Raw genomic sequence first — 21,564 nt, forward strand, 5'->3', positions numbered from 1 at the left:
CTTGATTTTAAGATAAATTAAACAGGGTGTTCCATTTAAAACATACACTGTTTTAAATAAATAGAAAACGCATGCTTCATCTTTTTCTGCTTTCACCCTCTTAATCTGTAGAAAAAATACTATTTCTTTGCTAATTTAACTGACCAACTTTGTTGATAAAAAAATTAGAAAAGTACGTACTTAATTTTGCAATGTTACCATTTTTAGTTAATCCCTAACTAAAAAAAGTATTTTACGTTTTTCTTAAATTTAAATAAAATCTTGGTTAGCATCTTGCATTCTACACTAGTACAAAGCCATTTTTTTCAACTTTAGATGCCCAAAGTGCAAGAAGGAGCAAAATATGAGAAAAATTATTAAGAAGAAGATATTGTTAAAGCACTGGAATCAAATAATAATGGAACGTCACAACGAAAAGCTTCTCAAATTTTTAAAGTACCGCGCAAACTTTACAATTTAGAAAAGGAGAGAAATTCCATAACAAGACCAATTTGTGCCCGGCTACCATTCTTACTTACTTCTAACATCAAGCGGCTACCAAAAAGGATGTTCGGTCAGAAAATTCAACATCCAATTATCTATTAAAGAATTTTTAGACTCAATTCCACGTGGAAACGAATTTTCAGATAATTTACCCGGAGACGGCTGATATCGTCCATTTATAAAATGTCATTCGACTTTAACTCACCGTACGCCAAAGGCAGTTACATCTGCCTTTGGCGTACTGAAGTGGTCTCAGAAGGAGATATCTGTAAATGGGTTTTAACAATTAAAGAATTTTTTATTCAAAAAGTAAAAGCCAAGATCATATACTATAAAAGGCTTCCAGCCCATATAATAAATTTCGTGTCCAGTTCCTGGGGAATAGGTGTTTTGTGTCTGTTGTGATTTTTTTCTTCATTAAAACACCAATTTTTCGGTAAATAAGTGTAATTAGAAGAATGAAATTAAGCACTGCACTAACCGTACAATTCTGTTATTGTTGTATAAAATATACAAATAAAAATTTTACAAAGTAAAATTCTGATTCTAACCGAATCTTGTGTTATATACTGTTTAATGACCTGTTGGCCTAAAGTTAAAAGTGTGAATGTATATAAAAATATGGATGGAGTGGAGAATGTGGCTGTGTAAAATGCTTACATAATGAAACGTTGCATTTTTGATTATAGGAGGATCTTTGTACTATTTGTCGGCTTTAGTAAGGAAATTGAATAAGCGGTTTTAAGAAATTAAATCTAATAACTCTGTTTATAAAGCTAAGACTGTTTATAAAACTTAATATGCCGCCTGTAATAAAATATTAAATTTATATAATGCGGCTGGCGCGGCGACTAAATAAATTATAGTCTAAACATACCGCCCCCTTTGAAAGGGTTAACTTTCAAAAAAAATTAAAAATCAAATAAAATAATGATAAAACCAACTAACAAATAATAATGTTAAAAAAAAAAATATGTAAAAAGTGAATTGAAATAATGTACATTACGAATATTATAATTAACAAATTGCAATTCAATATTTTGAATGCGGTGAAAATCTTATAAACTAAAAAATAAAAAGAGTTAATGCTAAAATATTAATCTTAAAATTAAGTATAAGAACTTATTATACCACTACTTATGGTCTATGGGTAAAGCACAAATCTTAGTAATAGCTCGTTTCAAAATACCGTTGTTTGTACGAATGCTCACTACACGCACTATATTATCTTTACCGGAAAAACACTCTACTACACGACCTAGCTTCCAAAATAATGGAGCTGTGTTATCGTCCTTTATTAATACTAGTGTCCCTACTTTAATACTAGGAAATTGAGTGCCCCATTTGGACCTTTCCTGCAAAGTATTTAGGTAACTAAGAGACCATCGACGCCAAAAATGTTGTACTTGTTGTTGAATACGCTGATAGATCGATAGTCTATTATCTGGTATATTTATTATATCCGTTTGAGGTAATGCTGTTAATTTTTGCCCGATTAAGAAATGCCTAGGTGTTAAAGCCGCTAGATCATTGGGATCACTAGAAAAAGGTACCAATGGTCTTGAATTTAATATGGCTTCAATTTGAATAAAGACAGTTAAAAGCGATTCATAAGTTAAGTGTGCGTTTCCTACAATTCTCTTTAAATGAAATTTAGCTGACTTGACACATGCCTCCCATAGCCCTCCAAAATTAGGACCATATGGTGGTGAAAAATGCCAAGTTATTTGATTGATTTCTAGAAATTCTTTAAAATTTGATCCTTGTATTAATTTTTTAATAGTGTCTTTTAATTCACGCTTAGCACCAACAAAGCTAGTACCATTGTCTGTATAAATATTAAAACAAATGCCTCTTCGAGAAATAAATCTTTTTAAGCAATTGAGGAATGACTCTGATGATAAATCAGCTGACAGCTCGAAGTGTGTGGCCTTTGTTGCAAAACATACAAAAATACAAAGGTAACATTTGACCGTAATTCTGTTTTTGGTTTTACCATCTTTTACAAGGAAAGGACCAGCAAAATCAATGCCAGTAGAAATAAAAGGTCTTTGCGGGATAACCCGATCCTTAGGTAATTCGCCCATTTGATTGCATGCAGGTATTGGATTTGCACGAAAGCAAATAATGCATTGACGAAGAATTTTTTGAACGACATGACGACCATTAATAAGCCAAAAATTTGATCTTATAGCTGACAATGTTGTTTGAGCACCAGCATGTAAATGCCTCAGATGTTCATATCGTATAATTAAAGTTGTGAAATGACAGTCACTAGGAATTAAGATAGGATGTTTACCATTAAAATCTAAATTTGAAAACTTCAATCGACCTCCAACTCTCAACAAGCCATTAGAATCGATAAAAGGATTTAAGCGCAAAATTTTACTTTTCCCTTTTAAAGGTAAAGATGCTTTAAGACATTTGAGTTCATCAGCAAAATAATGATTTTGAATTAATTTACATAAGGTAATAGTAGCTTTTATTAGTTCTTGTTTAGATAGAAGACTATAGTAACGTTAACCCTTTGATTTGGTTTTTGAATTATAAATAAATCTTAAACAAAAAGAAATGACCCTTTGAAGCCTTGTATAAGTGATGTTACTTTCAAATGTGGTTAAGACGGTTTGAGTATTTTGTTTCACCTCTGGAACATTCGATGAAATATTAGAATGTAAATAGGGCCATGTTTGTTCTTCATGTTGTAAGAATTCAGGACCAAACCACCAAAGTTTGCAATTTTTTAATGTATCTGGGTCTAATCCTCTGGATATCACATCAGCAGGATTTTGTTGGGTTGATACATGACGCCATTGGGAAAGAGTACTGGACTGTTGTATTTCTAATATTCTGTTAGCGACAAAAGTATTTAATTGACTGGGTTCTAAAGCTAACCATGATAAAACTATACTAGAATTAGTCCAAAAATAAGAATGATTTATTTTGACATGTTGAATAGCATTTAATACCTTTGAAGATTTATGATTTATATTTATCTGAAGCCTTATGAGTAGCAATGCACCACATAATTCTAAGCGTGGTAAGGACAAAGTTTTTAATGGCGCAATTCTAGATTTAGCACAAATAAGTCGCACTACTACATCCCCAGAATTATTGCATGATTTAAGGTAGCAACAAGCTCCGTAAGCCTTTTGCGAAGCATCACTAAAACCGTGAAATTCCACTGAATTATAATTTAGACAAAAGATTTGCCTAGGAATTTTAATCTGATTTATTAAACAAATTTGCTCACAAAAGCTGATCCAGATTTGATGTAGATCCATTGGAACACTTTCATCCCAATTAAGGCCTAATTGCCATAAAGACTGGATAATAATTTTAGCCTTTACAATGCAAGGACCAACAAGACTCATAGGATCGAAAATTTGTGAGGTACTTGCCAAAATGGATCCTTTAGTTACTGGATTAATATTAGGAAGACAGATCGTATACTGAAAAACATCATCTTTGGCATTCCACGTAATTCCTAAAGTTTTTGTTGTGTCATTTTCTGTAAGAATCTTTGCTTCTAATGGGGAATTTAAAAAGTTATTAAGAAGGGTATTATCACAGGTAAACCATTTTCTAAGATTGAAACCTGCAGATTTTAAAATTTCGTCAACTTCCTTGATGAGAACTTTTCCTTCTTGAATTGTGTTTGAACCACAGAGCCAATCATCGACGTAAAATGATTTTAAAATTTTGTCAGATGCTACGGGAAATTGAGCTTGATTCTCTATAGCTAGCTGTCTTAGACAACGAATAGCTAAATGAGCTACACTAGCTGTGCCATAAGTAACTGTATTTAGCTGATACTCAGCTAACTCATGAGAAGGATCAAAACGCCAAATTATTTTTTGAAAGCATCGATGATTTTCCTGAACTAAAATTGATCGGTACATTTTTTCTATGTCCGCTGTGAACCCATACCTGTAGGTTTGAAAACGAATTATAATATCAATTAAATCATCCTGAATCTTAGCACCCACTTTCAAGGTGTCGTTAAGAGCTAAACCACTAGTTGATTTCGCTGATCCATCAAATACCACTCGAAGCTTAGTAGTAGTGCTCGATTCCTTGAGAACAGCATGGTGTGGAAGATAAAACCCTATGTTTATATGAGTTGATTGATGAGAAACCTTGGTCATGTGATTAAGTTCAAGATATTCCTTCATGAATGCATGATATTGTAATTTGAGATCAGGATTATTACTAAGTTTTTTCTCAATGTTATAAAATCTTTTTAGGGCAATGTCATATGAATCCCCCAAATTTGCGAGATTTTGTTTAAAAGGTAAACTAACGACAAATTTTCCCAAATTATTTCTATAGGTAGTTTCAACAAAATAGGTTTCACATTCTTGCTCTTCCTTAGACAAAAAATGTCTTGGCTGACACTCTTCAATTTTCCAAAAAGCTTCTAATTGATTTTGCAAATCAGATGTGTTAGATGTAAATAAATTGCACACGGAGGAAAAATTTTCCAGAAAATTAAGTAATATGGGCCCTGAAACAATCCACCCTAATTTTGTTTTTTGCACAATAGCGCTGGAATTCTGTAATTTGATTTGCCCAACACTTAATAAATTCCAAAAAATTGAAGCACCTATCAATAAGTCAATAGGTCCATTTTGATTAAAATTTTCATCGGCAAGAACAATGTTTTTAGGAATTTGAATGTTTGACATACTAAATGACACATCGGGTAAATTTTTTGTGATTTTGTCTGTGACTAGACATTCAACATTTTCTAATGAAAATGAATTGATTGATGATTTGAAATTTATTTTCACACTTTTATGTATATTTGTCACATTATTGCCAAAGCCTTCCACTGAATGACTTATATTTGAGCTTGGTAGCTTAAGTTTATGAAATAAGCTCCTTGTAATAAAATTTAATTAAGAGCCACTGTCAAGCAAAGCTCGACAAAAGTGATCATTACCATATTTATCTTGAATTAAAATACAAGCTGTAGGAAGTAAGATGCATTGAGATTGAGTTTTGGATGATAAAGATGTATTAATGACAGATAAAACTTGGGAATCATGGTTTTGTGATTCAATAGCGGGCTCTCGAGGCATATTGGACTCTGAAACGACTTGAATATTATTAGGATTTTGTTTATGTCCTATAAATGGTTTTGGAAAACGCAACAAAGTATTATGTTTCAAAGAACATTTTTCACATGTTGCAGTACTGCGGCACTCCTTACCAGAGTGACCTGGTTTCAGATAATTTGTGCAAGCTTTCAGTGCACGAATCCTGCTTGGATGCTGAGTTTTAAAAAGTCACCACATGAAAAAATAAAGTGATCTTTTTTACAGTTTAAACAAGTTGAGGAAGCTATTGAATGATTTGAACTGCGGTTTTGAGGCTTGAATTCGGATTTATGTGAGGTTGAGGAAGATGCAATATTTTCTAGTATTTGACAAAGCTTATTTAAAAATTAAAATAAATCATCTGTAGTAGGCGTGTCTGTATTAATTTTTAAAGAAATATCTTCCCACTCACGTCTAGTAGAAGGGTCTAATTTAGATTTTATGTGAAATATGATAAAACAGTCTCATTGATCAACAGGTAAGCCTAATGACTTAAGAGCTCTAAGATGTTGATTTGCATTATCAAGAAGACCTCTGAGTAAAATATGAGATTCTTTATTAATTGGCTGAATTTTAAAAAGTGATTTCATATGGGCTTGAATTATGACCCGTTTGTTTTCATACCTCTTGCATAAAATATCCCAAGCAACATAATAATTAGACTCAATAACCTCCAATGAGAGAAGAAGTTCGGCAGCATCGCCTTTCAAACATGATTTAAGGTACCAGAATTTTTCAATATTGCTTAGTGATGCACTATTGTGTATCAAAGATTTATAAGTATCTGAAAATTGTAGCCAAAGCTCATAGGAGCCATAAAATTCTGGTAGTTTAATTTTGGGTAGGTTTGAATGGTATTGCAATGATGCGTTTTGGAAATTTTGCGGAATCGACTCTGCGATCTGGGATTCCTGATCTGCTTGATGAATATCTCTGAGATGTTTATCAATGATAGTTTTAGCCAAACCTGAAGATTCAACAAATTCATCCTCAAAGTCAATCCTAAATTGTGAGTGATCCTTAGAATCAAATAATTCCAGATCATCCTGAACTGATACAAATTCAGGCCATAATGATTGTAGTCGTTCTAACCTGACCTGTAATTGGCCAATTTGATTTGGATCAGAAAATGTATTTACAAAATTTGTAAATCTTGAAAGAGCATCAAAAATTCTATTTCGTGCTAAAGAGAGAACTCTAATTTTAACGTTTAAGTCCTCTGATGAGGATGATTGTGTTTCAGGCATTTTTTTAAAAATAAATTAATTCAACGTTAATTAAAAAAAAAATTAATAAGTCAATAAAATTGTTTGAATGCGAAAATAAAAACCAATTAATTATGCTTCTGTGTAAAAAAAATAATTAAAGTCTAAATAAACTAAAGATTGTAACACTATTCAACAACACGTACTACTCAAAAATAATGTGCTACTCGAACTTTTATGATATATGACGTCGATGAACCTTTTCCCGCTCTTGACCTATATATCCTAAAGTTAAATAAGGTAATGTAAATAAAAAATAAAAATGATTAACGACTTAAACTCGGAAAGTGGGCCGAAGAATCGTCAAGTAGTCCTGTAGCGAAGTGAAGTACCTAATGTCGTTAAATTAGTCTGCCTCTGGAGCAGCTAAAAACCCGGAGATTCACTGCGTCGTCGAAAGCGTGTCTCAATGCCTGCCAATTGGTGCCCCAGAGAAGATCGAAATGCTTGAAACCAAAATCAAAAAAATCTCCTTTTTTCGCTTGGTAAAAAGGACGAATTTTCTGGATTCGGATGCTGCTTGCTTTCCTTGCGTTCACAATTTTGCATGAAACTTGGCGATGTGTGTTGCGATATATAAAAAATGTACCTTGTCGACTGCTTGGTATGATGTACCTGTGACTTCTGCCTAATATAGGTATGTATACCTATCTGCTGTCCACCAATCTGCCTATCCACAAATCTGCCAATCCGGCTCGAAGGACCATCTTTGTGTCTGGGCTTTTCCACACACGGTATTCTGGGTTGTGATTTTTTTCTTCATTAAAACACCAATTTTTCGGTAAATAAGTGTAATTAGAAGAATGAAATAAAGCACTGCGCTAACCGTACAACTCTGTTATTGTTGTATAAAATATACAAATAAAAATTTTACAAAGTAAAATTTTGATTCTAACCGAATCTTGTATTATATACTGTTTAATGACCTGTTGGCCTAAAGTTAAAAGTGTGAATGTATATAAAAATATGGATGGAGTGGAGAGTGTGGCTGTGTAAAATGCTTACATAATGAAACGTTGCATTTTTGATTATAGAAGGATCTTTGTACTATTTGTCGGCTTTAGTAAGGAAATTGAATAAGCGGTTTTAAGAAATTAAATCTAATAACTCTGTTTATAAAGCTAAGACTGTTTATAAAACTTAATATGCCGCCTGTAATAAAATATTAAATTTATATCATGCGGCTGGCGCGGCGACTAAATAAATTATAGTCTAAACAATAGGTCATAGTGACAATAGACGGATGAAGGTTGAATTGTTCTGTGAGTACATTGGTAATGTTATATACCCCTATTTAAAAAACAACGGAACAGTAATTCCAATAATCCTATTTGTTGATGGTCACTACTCGTATCAGACAATTAAAATCAGTCAACTCTGTACCCAGCTGGAAATAGTATTAATTGCGTTCTATCCTAATGCTACCAGAATAATGCAGCTCGCAGATGTTTCTGCTTTCAAACCTTTCAAAACAGGATGGAAAAAAGCTGTATTAGAATTTAGAATGTGTTATAGAAAAATATGCAAAAGCTGATACTATAAAAATTGATTTCGAGCGAGTGACATACATTTTTGGAATCAGAAGATTGCAATAAAAAAATGGAAGAGACTAATCTAACTGATACTACCTCATCGACTACATACGATCAGTTCAAAAATATAGTTGAAGAACAAAGAATTAAAATTTTTGAAATGATCAATCAGTTCGATGAAAATAGTCCCGATGAGTTTATCACATTGTACAAATTGTACAAAGAATTTAAAAACAATAGCAAAACATTTTTGGGGAAAACCATGGAACACATGAATCTAAGAGATTGAATGATGATATACTTACATATATGGACACAGAAAATATTAATATGGTTTTCCAAAACATTGCTAAAATAGATGATGTTGAAGAGATCAATGAAAAGACAAACACCATTTTATTAAAGGACATTCTCGTAGATAAAAAGCCTTTAGTATTTACAGCAATGAAAGCAGATATGACAGTAAAAATGCTTTTAGATAATCAACCAGAAGAAAATGAAGAAAGTAATGAGAATTTAGTAGAAGATATTATATATATATATATATATACAACGAACTTTGAAAGGGATTTTTGAAATAAAGCAAACAACCGAAAATAAAGCAAGAGATATTTCTCTGATAGAATTTACAAATTCAAATAGGAAAACGTTATCTCTATTGAGGGAAAATATGAAAACAAACAAAATTAATACCAGCCTTTGCGATTTTGTGGTTTGGCCCAAGACGCTTGAAAGAAAAGGAAAAAAACGAAGCGAAAGATTACTTTTTGTTCTTACAAGTACTAATTGGAAAAAAAATTCAGCTGGAAAAAATGAATGCCAAAAGACAGGAAGAAGAAAGAAAAGAAGCTCGAAAATCAGAGGGAGAATTAAAGAAAAACTCACTTAATACAAGTAAATATCACTTGCAGAGAGAAAAATATTAAGAAAAAGAAAGCACAGGTAAAAGGTGCCGGTACGATAAAAGACAGTGTGATTAAAACGGATGATTTCAAGTCTGAAACACTGGACACAGAAACTTGTTCAAGTAAGAAATTAACAACTATGCAGCCACACAACAGAAGAATGTTCACTAACTCCGAGAGTATAGATGAAAGCCGCAGCAAATTGAAGAGGTTTCTAACAACCCAACTGCTGTTGGAAAAATATGTTTTATTTGTGCATATAACATAACTAACATTACAAAGGATATTTATATAAGTGTATTGTAAAAATAGACCCTACTATCTACAAACAAACAATTTTTAAATGTAAAACCTGTAGTATCTAAGTAATACTTATTTGTAAAATATTTTTGAATAAAAACCTACATCTTATAACTTAAATTAAATTAGATTATTTACCACCTAACCATATGCTAATCACTGATACTAATGGGCCAATATCAGATAGTAAGTAGGCAATCACTGTATAGCTTACACAACACGCACAAAAATTAGTCTTTATTTTTCTGAAAAAAAAAATATTATGTTGCTTTGTTGGTCCTTAATTGCTTTTTTGAAAATTAACGACGATATGTACTTAGCTTTATCTCAAAATGCTATACTTAAGAAAAAATACTTTTTCAACAAGACGCAGCTCCTCTATATTACTCACTAAATATACACAATACTCGCTATATTAATATAGGTACATACATATATATAATAAAAATGTTATACTATGTAAGTAAAAAAGATTACATACAATAAAAACTTATTAAACTTTGAAAAAATAAGGCGCAGTCTAGCTTAAGGATTGCTACTTTACTAACCCTTGAATAACTAATGAACCCCTATAATATACATAATAATGTAGGACAACGATAGTCTCGTATCGTTGTCCGAAAAGTTTATGAAGCGTGACAAACTTTACCGCAAGCTTTATCAATCCTTTACAATTATTCACTTTTTTAATATCTATTCCGTAACATTTAAAGATAACTAACTTTCATGTCCTCGTCAATCTGATTAATCAGACTGTTTATTATATTTATACTATGAATAGGATATAGTGTCGTTTATTAAATATTATCTTATAATACATAAGCATGTTTTGTTAACTCCTTTTTTCTTTTTACTGAGTCAACTGATTTCCTTATAGCCCCCACATCTGTGTCATACGTTCTTATACCGCTAAGTAGATAAAGGCTAGATTTTGTAATCGCCTTGTTTCAGAATGCATAAATTATAAAATGCATCAGAATATGTAAATTGGGATAATACCAACCCATCACCTAACAGTTTTTTAAGATAAACACTTAAAAGGTGCATCTCATGAAATATTAACTTCAAGTTAATGAATATTTTTTTAAATTCAGGTATTAGTATGTTTACAAAACCTCATGTTCACATCAAGCATTACGTCAATTTTTTTGATAGTGAAAGAGTAAACTTTTGCTTCTTCTTTTGGTATATTGATATGTTGTTTCATTCAATCTCTTGCTTGAGGTTGATCAAATAGTAAAACCTTACATTTCTATAGATTTAGATGCAAGCAGTGAGCTTTGGATGCTCAAATGAGAATACAAAGATCATATGAAAATTGCTTTTTCAAAATTTTTCTTGTATTTTTTTATAGTTTATGCAATAGATATATTTGTATGTCACCCATGCAAAAATACGAGAAAACAAGCTTAAGATAGCTTTACAATTGTGTGAAATAGATATTTACTAACGCAGAAATAAAAGTAAAATATAAGGATATATTGATGTCATAGAAATACCAATAAACGTTGATTTTTCTAAGTATTTTTCTAAGTACTTGTTTAGCATTCACCTCTGATAGTTTGCTACATTTAAAATAAAAATCAGGCACAAGCCGGCAATTATGTAATTCATCCTGTGAATGAAGCGCTGCCAGCGGGTACCAAAGGTTAATTTAAGGTGTCAATGATATTTCTATTTGTTGTTAAATTGCAGGATTTAAGGATGGAATTTGCTTACCAGGAAAGGGAAAATATTAGCGTTATAATTAAATATCCGTTTTATATATTTACTCGGTACGGTAATGTCTTAAGAATACTTATTTGATACAAAAAAAAACTATAAACAATGCTTGCAGAATCAGGCATTATGCAACGTTGTCGAATCTTATCTATGAAGGTCCTCTCTGAAGTTCCACAGAAGTTAGTTTATTATGTATAATTATATATCCGTTTTATATACAGGGTATCCCAGCGAAAACGAAACAGAGCTATTTTCGGTATGAAAATTTTTTTTTTTTTAAATCTCGGACACGTCGATTTTATTTTTGAGGGGGACAACTTTTCCTTACCAAGGCACCCTCATACCAGCAACCCCCTTCGAAGGGGTGGAATCACCCCTAAAATCCTAAATGGAAAGAGGGGTCGTATGATACCTTATTTTAAAGGTCTTTTAATTCTGAATATAACTGCCAAATTTGAAGTGGCAGAAGGATAGACCTAGCAAAAATACATGGCACTTCGTAATCGAACCCCGATAATCATGTCGCCTTGACATGCATAATCGTAGCGCGACGAAAGTTTTTCTATTCTTTTTATTTTGAACTGAAATAAGCGGTATCAATAATAGATAGAAAATCATACACTTTTTATAAGTCTTATATTGTATAGGAATGTAGGCTAGTAATTAACTAATAAAATACAAGGAATGTAGGCTATTGTTATGGAAAGTTACTAGGACTGTTAGTAAATAATCTTTTATTTTTCTTATCTAATTTAAGCATTAGTTATACAAAAACAGAATATTTTAGTAATTAAAGTATTGGCCATCGTTAGAGGTGCCTCTTAACTTTCTGTCAAGTAAGGACCATTTCTTTTTGATCCAATAATCCAAACTTTTACCTATTTGAGAGATTGGTAACGTTTTTCTAGTAGTCCGTGCTACCTAGACTAAGCGATAGAACGAGCCAAGTCTGTAAAATACGAACGGTTTAAAAGACGTCCTATTTAATGTTATTGAAATATTTTTCAACATGATTGAGTATTGTCGTATTGAAATAAAACTATGGTAAGAGGCAATCAACTAAAAATAATTTATTTCTATTATTCTATATGCTTTTCCTTTAAACTTAATTCAAGACGTACTAATCGAAACCGGCACGCCCCTATGTAAGCGTCGCAAATACCTACAGAAAATTTATAGCAAAGCATGCTCGTCGCGTTCAATGTAAACACGTCTTTAGCTTCCAATGGAATGAAGAGTTTTCTTTTGGATTTTATAAAATGTATTTAAAATAATAAATCTTTCATTAGGTTTAACACATGAGCTACTAAATATAAGTTTTAATCATATTAAGGTTTCTTACAAGTTAAATAAGTAGAAATAAAATAAGCGTATATACAGCAGAGTAAGCAAAAAATAGAATTATATGCAACATTGAAATTTCTTATGTGCGAACATATCCTGGAAGTTCATGATTTCAATTTGTCAATTTTTTATTTTACTATGCTGCAAATGCAGTAGAATTAAAAAATTAAAAGTAATTTTGAATCATACAAATTTAGGAAACGTTAATACAGTTTTACATAGACAAAGAATAAAATACCCATCGTTAACATTATGTAAATAAACATTATATAATAGTTCTGATTCAATATACAGGGAATTTAATTTCTTCCGAATTCGTATTGGATATCATCTGTTGCTTTTAGATTAAGAGCTTTATAAGTGGATTATTGGTGATTCATTTTCCATTTACCATCAATAACCTGGATACCTTGCAGTAATAAATAGAGAAAGGGCGATAAATAATAGTAATAGATTATTTAAGGGTTAAAAACTCTACGGCACTTGACAGGTGGACTTCTATTCTATTATTCTGCTATAAGTATTCTTTTAAAAACTAGTTTAATTAGATTTCCAGACATTCCTTATGTTGATAAAAGTACTTTGTGTCGCTCAGAGCAAGACACTGCTTATAAGACAAATTGATGATAAAGGATCGATTATTTTGTACTGCCAAAGCAATATTATCTTGTAACATTAAAATATATCATTATCGATGAGTAGAAATTCGAATACAAAGTTTATTTGGGAACTTCTGATAACACTTTTTACTTTAATTAATTTTTCTACTGTCAATATATTTTCACTATTCCCAATGAGAGCAGTTACCCAATTTATTATTTTAGTTTAAATGTTTGTTTGATTTGCGATTTTAATTTTTCATTGTCTTTGGGTGTATTCTAAATGTTTTTTCTTGACTTTGATAACCTATTAATGGTATCGTTTACCTGAAATCAGTTTACCAGCTTTTAACAATTCATATTCTAGAGCACCCTTAATATCCCATTAAATCCAGACCATAATGCTTTTTCCATGTATATTGCGTACTGGTTGTGATGCTGATTAGCTCTGAATCTACCCATAATGTCCTGCGTCTTGTATTATCAAAATAAATTTACTTTTTATCACCTGTGATAACTCAATATATAAAAAAAAAGTTTTTTTATACAAATAGTTTTAAACAAATAGTTTTTTTGTTTTTCAATGTCTGTAATAAAGAACCTATCTTTCTTCTTTTTTGAATCTTACCCAATGCATGAAGATGGTAGAAAATAATTGACTCGGCATCATAATGCTTCTGTCAAATGCTTCAATGGTTGAGTTACGTCTTCATCCAATGATGCTAGCAAATTTACATGACATTTTTTTTATTGACCTGGAGTATTCTTATCTTTTTCATTCAAATCATTACTTCTAATGCGTTGAAACCATCCTTAACATTTTTTTTAAATCAAGCATTTTCGATATCTTCACCGCAAAATATTTTTTAGGAATAAAATAAAATAAAGTGGCTTTGTGTTTAGCTACAGTAAATATATCCGTATGCCATCTCCAAGCAAAATCGATAATATTAACACCTACTATATTGAGCGGTATGGTTACTCAGTCTATTCTGGTAGGCGAAGGAGTACTGTGGAATTAAAAAGGAATACCGTAAACTTAGAATTAACGAAAATATAATAATAAGTACTTTCTGGAATATCCCCAAATTCGCTTCCAAAAATAATAATAACACTATTTAAAATGACTATAAATCACTTGATTAAAATGATTCAAAATCTAATTTATATTACAATATGGATGTTCACGGACAGCATTTACTTAATTAATATGGTAAGTATTTTTATGTTTTACCTATCTATTATTGATTTATAATAACTTAGATACGGAATATGTTATGGTAGCAATAATACCTGCTATCACACCTAGGGCATTATAAGCGGGCATTATGATAATGCCTGGAAATTTTATTGCTTATCCAATTTTATTTCTCTCATAATAAAGAATAAACATCCATTTTATACAAAAAATAATGTTTCTTTAAATACTAAAAATTAAATTTTATTTCCAAAATAAAAATTACAATTTTGAAATGTCCCTGAAAATGTAGCTGATCCCACTATAGAATGGTCGGTGTTTTTTATGATGGTAGAGGTGGCAGCACTAACGCTATTTTGTATAGTTTGTAAATTGTCTATTAAAGAATTTTCAATAGTCGATACGGGATTAACCTCGGAATTAACTGAATTGGCAATCATTTTGGCTACTTTATTTTTGGATGAAATACTTTCTTCTATATATTCTTCAGCTACTAAAGAGCTTTTTCATTTTCCATGTTGTTTTAGCATTTCAAACGAAGCACCTGCCTCAACAAGTAAAGTTGACGATGTGCGACGCAAACAGTGGTCGGTATAAGCTTCTGCATTATCCAGTTTTAAAAATTTTGCGATCAATGTCGAGACGCTTCCTATGGTATTTTTTCCAACAGGTTGTACTGTACAGCGACTCTTTCTATAGGTAACAAAGAATCTTCGCTCCTTTATTCCAGTTGGTCTTAATGCTGCGTACTTTTTTATTAAATTAGAAGCGCCTAAATCTTCTTCAATGATAGTAAAACTTTTTGAAGTTGAAGTTTTAGTTTCTGGTACCTTTATAACCAAGACCGTTCCTCTATCTTCAATATCATCAATGGTCATTTTGACAAACTCATCTCGTCTTAAACCTCCAAAAACCCCCATTACCTATATGACTTTGTGTACCAAGTAGCTATCATCAGGAGCCTTTTTAATAAATTTTATTATTTGTTCTCCTTTCAAAACTTTAGATTTCTTCGGGACATATCCTTTCGACTTAACTTTTAAAAAAGATATGAGAAGATGGTATGGCAAGATGTCTATATTTTTATAGACCATTAACGTAGACCTTAGGGTAGAATACTTGGTCCAGAGAGAGTTCGGACCGTATTTATTCCGACTAAAAATATTAAAATTTGTTAAACATATGTACCTATTAAAATAAACTCAATAACTTACTAGTTCCTGAAAATATACCATTAGAACGGTTTCGGTTATTTGAACAATTGCGTTGGCATCTTTCCAAATACCAAATATGCCATACTCCCGATCATACTGTTGCATTGATTTAACTAACAAAAGAGTTTCGGTCGCTTTTATGGCCTTTTCTCTTATAATTTGTGGAATTTCTTCCATTTTAAGCAAATATTTAAACAAAAAATGCCAACTGACTAACTGACAGAAACATCAAACTCAAACTTAAATAATCACTCCAAGTCCCTTGATAAATTTCTGTAGGTAGGTATGTACGTTTACCTACCTGTACAGGTAGACCCTATTTTTTAATTAATATTAAAATTATTTTTGTTCATAAAAATCAATTTTTAGGTAAAACATAAAGTATTGTATGCGCCACGGGCATTGTTAGTTTATTATTACTACAATGCCCTTGATACATAAATAGCTATAAGCTTATCTTTTATGAAAGAGTAGATATAATTTCTAGTAAATTTTCCCTAGAAACAAACTCTAGATATTGTTTTTGAATTTTAAAGAGTTTTTAGATCCTGTAATGTTGTACAATACGTTTTCGATTCGCCATCGATAATATGATTTTTTTATTGTACTGATTTCTAAATTAAATTCCTCATAACTAATTTAAACATAAACACAAAACTTTATTCCTCAGTGTTTTAAACGAGTAGAAGTCATATCTAAAAACGGTATTTCCAAAATATTAAATTTACGTGAAACTCAAACTGGGATTTGAAAATCAATTTACGTGGAAACAAATCACGTTAAAAACAAACCAAACTAGACGTTTTCAATAAGCCCAATAAAATGATAGCGGGATTTGATTTCATTTAAAGTGTTTGCGGTAAAATGATTTCGTTATTTTAGTAAATTAAAAAATATGTATTTTTTTTAATGAAATTAGCTGTCTATTTTTTATTAAAAATTATTTTTTTTATGACAAGTTGAAAAACATTCTATTTATTATAAAATAAATAAACCCATCTCCAAAAAAATATAAAAATGATTGGTTTCGTATTGACATTTTTTCTGAACGAAATAGACTAAATATAGAAAAACTTTGTAAACACATCATATCCGAAAAAAATATTTAATTCATCATAATTGGGCAGAAGTTTTTAAAATGCATAATAAAATGCACATCTGTTATGGCATTAATAATTTAAATTGTAAGACACATTGGCGTTATTCCAAATATTTTCTTATCAGTTTTAATGTTTCTTTATTTTGGTTAAAATTATTTGCTAATAGGGCTTTTCAATAATGTAAATAAAAATGAGCAAAGTAAAAAGTGAATTTTGGAATAATATTTGACAAATAATGTAAGATGATTAGTAAAGAAATTTCCTTTTTTTTTTGTCTTGTCTTTCACTTGTCATTTTGGCTTTAGTTGTTTTTAATTTAAACTCTACATTCGAGTATTATTTCGAGTATATCATCATGTATCATCACCGAGTTTTATTTATAATAGTTTTACCGCCGCCGCAACATTAAAATAAAATATTTGATAATCTGAAAATGTTAAGGATCACTAATGTCTATGAACTTTTAAAGATATAATTAATAGGGCTGTAGAGAAATAGACAGAATTTATTACATTTGCCTTAGAATTACGTTTTTAGTCCTATGAAAAAAAATTTAGTTCTTTTTACCTCTTTGATTAGTTCGCATTGGACTTCCTTTGTTGTACATTAAGACAGTAAAAACACTCGTTTTCAAAATAAACTGTATTTACAAAAAATTGCACGACAAAATATAAAATTTGTTTCTTTCTGTCTTTCTTCATTCGCTGCTCGCTTCAAAAAAGAGCGTCAATCCCTCGCGTACCGCCCGCGCCACCACACGGCCTCCGGGGAAGGGATTTTGCACCGTTGCCGTAGTTAACGGTATTACTTGGAGTCGCCGACATGCCCCCCGCCTTGAAAGGCTCCACTTTCAACGTTGTCCTCAATTGGCAAGGGACACAGCTTCTGACAAGCCCGTTTGGTGATTCCGCTTGTGGTTCGTATGGAAGCAACTCTGGGTATTCCGTCCTTCCCTGGGTGGATTGAAACAATTCGGCCCATTTTCCATCTCAATGGTGGAAGGTTGTCCTCTTTAATAAGGACCAAGGTTCCTTCGGCTGCGTGCTGTTGAGTTTCTCGCCATTTCGTTCTCTGCTGCAGTTCGGAGATGTATTCCTTTGACCAACGCGTCCAGAAATTTTGTCTCATTTGCTCTAAGAGCTGATATCGTGAAAGTCTGTTAACTGGTAAATGCTCAAGGGGAGGTTCTGGCGTCCATGTCATTGCCTTGGCCATCAAAAAATAAGCAGGAGTGAGAGGACTGAGGTCGTTAGGGTCGGTTGAAAGAGGAGAAATTGGACGGGAATTTAGTATTCCTTCGATTTGCACAAAAACGGTATACATTTCCTCAAATGTCAATACATTTCTTCCGATTACCCGCTTTAAATGATACTTGCTAGCCTTAACCCCTGCCTCCCACAATCCCCCAAAATGAGGCGAATTCACTGGAATGAATCTCCATTCAATGCCTTCCTCGGCACACGATTCGGACATTTGTTCGCCGTTATTTTTTATGAAATTACCAAGGTCCCGCAATTCCGCGTTCGCGCCTACGAAGTTGGTCCCGTTATCCGAATAAATTCGGATCGGTTTACCTCTTCTACTCATAAAACGTTTTAACGCCAAAAGAAATGCGTTAGTACTCAAGTCTGAGACCAACTCTAGATGGATCGCCTTTGTCGAAAAACACACGAACAAAGCCAAATAGCACTTTGATAACTTCGCACTGCGCCCGCCTTTGTTTTTTATTAGAAAGGGACCGGCATAATCCACTCCGCATACTTTGAATGGAAAACCGGCATCTAGTCTTCTTTCTGGAAGATGACCCATTAATGGAGACATAGATTTGGGATTGAATCTAAAGCAGATAACGCACTCTCGCACAATCAGTTTGGCTAAATTTCTACCTCTTATTAGCCATAGAGTTTCTCGAATATTAGACAGTAATAGTTGGGGTCCTGCATGTAACATTTTTACATGCTCATACTTGAAAATCAATTTGCATAGGGGATGTTTCGCATGAATAATGATGGGATGTATTTTATCACGATGAAAATTTGAATTTTTTAAACGACCACAAACTCTCAACAACCCTGAATTATCTAAAAATGGATTTAGATTGAATATTTGACTTTTGGCAGAGATAGATTTGTTTTTTGAAAGAAAATTAATTTCATCCGCAAAAGAGTCGCGTTGAGATTCTTTTAATAAAAATGAGAAAGCATTTTGTAGTTCTTCAACGGATAAAATTCCAGTAAGCTTCTCCTTGGAGTTTTGACAGTTATGTATAAACCTAAACGCATAAGCTATAGTATGCCTAAGACGGTTGAATGATGAAAATTTATTAAAGTCAATTATACTTTCGTGTTTAAGCGAGATGAGAGCTTGTGTTTTTAATTATGATGTGTTTTCGATTATAATCTTTGAATCTGGCCACGCGTATTCGTCATCATTTAACCATTGCGGACCATGCCACCAAAGAGCACAATTTTGTAATTCTGTTGGGGACATGCCACGAGAAAGGATGTCAGCGGGATTACTTTTACTTGAAATATGCCTCCAAGGTCGATCACTCGTCAGTTGCTGGATTTCGGAGACACGATTAGCAACGAAAGTTTTTAACACGTTTGGGGGCAATCTGATCCAGCCTAAGACAATGGTGGAATCTGTCCAAAATATGATATTATTGACATGAAGACGTAAAGAAGTTTGGACTTTCTTGGCCAGTCTAGCGGATAGTACTGCTCCACACAACTCTAATCTGGGAAGAGTGATCACCTTTACGGGAGCTACCTTGGTTTTAGAGCACAACAAATGAACACTAGTTTGTCCATCTTGATTAATGGAGCGAACATAAATTGAAGCACCATATGCTGCTTCACTGGCATCCGAAAAACAATGAATTTCGATGAATTTTGGATTACAGCATACCGTATTACGAGGTATTTGGAAAACGTCGAGTAGAGAAATTTCGGTTCTAAGTCTAAGCCAAGCCGTATGAATAGATTGTGGAACTGACTCGTCCCAACTAAGTTTTTCCAACCACAATTTCTGAAGTAGGATTTTTGCTGATACCACACAAGGGCTCAAAAGTCCAAGTGGATCAAAAATTTGACTTACACAGGAAAGGATGATGCGTTTAGTGACCCTAGTTTCATAAAGTTTTAGACTTATATTATACTTTAAAGTATCGTCTTTACTAGACCAAGCCAAGCCCAGAGTTTTTGATGAATCACTTGTACCAATTTCGATAACGTTGTCCGTAATAGAAGCCTTTGAAGTAATGTTTTTAACGATTATGGAAGCATTTGAATGCCACTTTCTAAGTTCGAAACATCCCGACCTTAAAATGTGCATAAGTTCTAAACCAATTCGAGATGCTTCCTCGACAGAATCACTGCTGAACAAAAGATCATCCACGTAGAAATCCTCTTTTATAATTGTGGACGCAGCAGGGTGAGATTTCTCATGGTCAAGTGCGAGCTGATATAAACTTCGAATCGCAAGGAATGCAGCGCTACTCGTACCATAAGTGACAGTTTGCAATTCGTATGTTTCAATTGGATCTGATGGATTATTGCGCCATAAAATCCTTTGCAATGATCTTTGTTCAGGCTTTACTAAAACTTGCCGATACATCTTTGCTATGTCTGCGGCAACCACATAGTTATGAGTTCTAAACCTAAGCAGAATTGATAGCAAATCATTTTGTATTGTCGGCCCAACCATTTGAATATCGTTTAATGCGATGCTGGTGGTCGTTTTTGAACTACAATCGAATACAACCCTTAAACGTGTAGTTAAACTATCTTGCTTGAATACGCCATGATGAGGCATGTAATAAGAAATTTGAGTGATATTATCTTCGGTTGTAATTTTTCGCATATGTCCAAGGTGTTCGTATTCGTGCATAAAATTACTGTATTTATTATGAAAATTTATGTCATGAGACAGCTTTCGTTCTAACGACAAAAAACGCCTTTTTGCTTGAACCTTTGACTCTCCCAGCTTGCTTAAAGAATCCTTAAATGGAATTGCTACCATAAATCGACCGTGTTCGTCTCGAGTTGTATGTTTAACAAAGAGTTCCTCGCAGAGCTCTTCTTCTTTAGATAAATTAGCTTTAGATTCACACTCCTCAAGCTCCCAAAATTTAGAAAGTTGAGTTTGTATATCAATGTTTTTATTAAAATTGCACAGTGTTTTAGAGCCTATATTGGGGCCACAAGGACCTGACACTATCCACCCTAAAACTGTTTTTGTAACGTTGGAAGATTGGGGCCTAACTTGATTTGCCCAATAGATATGAGTTGCCAGAATTTATTAGCACCTATCAACATTTCAATAGGACCAGGTTGTGCAAAGGTGGCATCGGCCAAAACAATGTTTTGAGGTATATTGAGTTTATCCGAATGAACTGGATAGCTAGGGATGATTCCAGCTATTTGCCTGATGACAAAACAAGTGATGTCCGTTTTAAATGGGCCATGTTGAGATGCTATAATGACATCACATTTATTTTTAATTTCCGAGCAAGCATCATTAATTCCCATGACGGCCATGGACACGACCTTAGTTTCTAAATTCAACTTTGAACATAATTCGGAAGTAATAAAGCTTGACTGGGAGCCAGAATCTAAGATAGCTCTAATAGTATGAGCTTGATTAAAAGTATCAATAATATGAACAAGCGCAGTAGATAAAAGGACTTGGTTAGCATTTGAACTAAGGGTTGTTAAAGAAGTTGACGTATTAGCAATATTTTCCGTATTTTCTGTGCTTCTCTCAGGATTCGTATGGTGAAGAAGAGTGTTGTGACGC

The 21,564-nt window shown here is 32.6% G+C and overlaps 1 protein-coding gene and 1 long non-coding RNA gene across 2 annotated transcripts in view; both read right to left on the bottom strand.

Moving 5' to 3' along the window:
- The window catches only part of LOC126735622 (nephrin-like), a 1,136,035-nt gene that overhangs the window by 348,495 nt on the left and 765,976 nt on the right, over positions 1-21,564 (bottom strand). The window lies entirely within an intron of this gene.
- LOC126735640 (uncharacterized) lies at positions 14,678-15,884 on the bottom strand. Its single transcript, XR_007660483.1, has 2 exons — positions 15,665-15,884; positions 14,678-15,605 (listed from the first exon to the last, which is right to left on the bottom strand). It is a non-coding gene; the product is annotated as an uncharacterized LOC126735640 (long non-coding RNA).

The sequence above is a fragment of the Anthonomus grandis genome, chromosome 4 (assembly GCF_022605725.1).
Source record: "Anthonomus grandis grandis chromosome 4, icAntGran1.3, whole genome shotgun sequence".
NCBI lineage: Eukaryota > Metazoa > Arthropoda > Insecta > Coleoptera > Curculionidae > Anthonomus > Anthonomus grandis.